Below are 1,528 nucleotides of genomic sequence, written 5' to 3' on the forward strand. Positions count from 1 at the left end.
CAAAAAATGTGTTATTTTTCATCACTCTTCGTCTTGCGTACATATAAAAATTAGTAATCGTTAGCTGATGAGCAATCCTCAACATCAAATATGGAAACACTTCCCGACTCTCAGATAATTTTTCCTGAATTTCAGTTATTCCGCTTTTTAAACCTGTCTAACCTGCCATTCGAGCACATAAAAGTAGTTTCTATAGATGGTTTTAAAAATCGGTATATGTATTTATTTTGAAGTAGAAATTTCAAAATTATTACAAAGAAAATGGGTTGGAAATCAGTCCAAGACAGAAAAAAGTTCATTATATCCAACTTCTTCACTTTTTTGGTTCACTACATCCACTAAAAATAACATTATACGTGTATAGCAAGGCACGGGACCGAGCATTTTGTTCACTATATCCAGGAGTTCACTATAAGCCGTGTTCACTACAGCGGGATACTTGTGATGTGATTGGCTATAACCAGTAACGGATCCAGCGGGGGGTCATAGGGGTCATGACCCCCCCCCCCCAAAAAAAAAATTGAAAAAAAAATTAAAGTAATAATTTTTTTTAATAGTTTACTGAAGAAATAACGTCTAAGAAAAGAAATAATAAAAAGAAAAGAAATAATAAAAGGAAAAGAAATAATATAAAAGAAATAACCAAGTCTCAAAAGTTGGCTTAGAGCAACTCAGAATTAAGAACGATTAAATGGACTCGCACTATTAAACATTCATCGAGAAATTGATTTGCCAAAGTTTCTAAAAAACTCATTACATTTATTATTTAAAGATTTTGAATACTTGAATTATTTATGTATTGTTCTATTGTTCATTATGAAAAAAATAAATGAGAAGACTAGCATTAAAAACCCTAGTTTTTTTTTTCCTTCAAAAAAATATTTAAACGAAATTTTTTTTATAAAAAAAATTAGTTGTGGGGGGGGGAATATGAGTCTATGATCACCCCCAGGAAAAATATCTGGATCCCCCTAAATTCGCCAAAAGTTTAACTGAAAGTTAAAATCAATTTATTTCGAAAATACGCTAGTTACAAAATAATTTTCTCGAAAAGATTGCGTGATTTTGAAATCTCCAAAAATAATAAATAAATAAGGTAAGGCACCTCAAAATAATTCTTAAGTCACACATTAATTTGTGCAAAATTTTAAAGATTTTAACTCATTTATTTTAAAAATATGAATTATTTCGTTTATTAACAATAAAATATTTCTATGCTAGATAGCGGTAAAAAAAACTTCTATGTAAAAATTCTTTCTTTTTAATTAAGTATAGCAGAAACCTTTATACAAAGAAACAATGAGTAACGCTTGCTCGTCGTGATAAAAATAATAAAATTTATTAAAAAAAAATATTATTAAAAAGAGTTGAAAAGACTGCTGAAGAAATTAAAGAAAGCTTCAGATAATAGAGAATGAAGAGTATTTAACTTAAATCTCATTATCCAAAGCGAAAGGATAAGAAAACTATTTTCCTATAAGGAAATATTTTTAAAATTTGAATACGGGAACCTATTTCCTTCAACGTT

Source organism: Parasteatoda tepidariorum, chromosome 7 (genome assembly GCF_982258835.1).
Source record: "Parasteatoda tepidariorum strain Cologne lab strain chromosome 7, Ptep-v5.0, whole genome shotgun sequence".
NCBI lineage: Eukaryota > Metazoa > Arthropoda > Arachnida > Araneae > Theridiidae > Parasteatoda > Parasteatoda tepidariorum.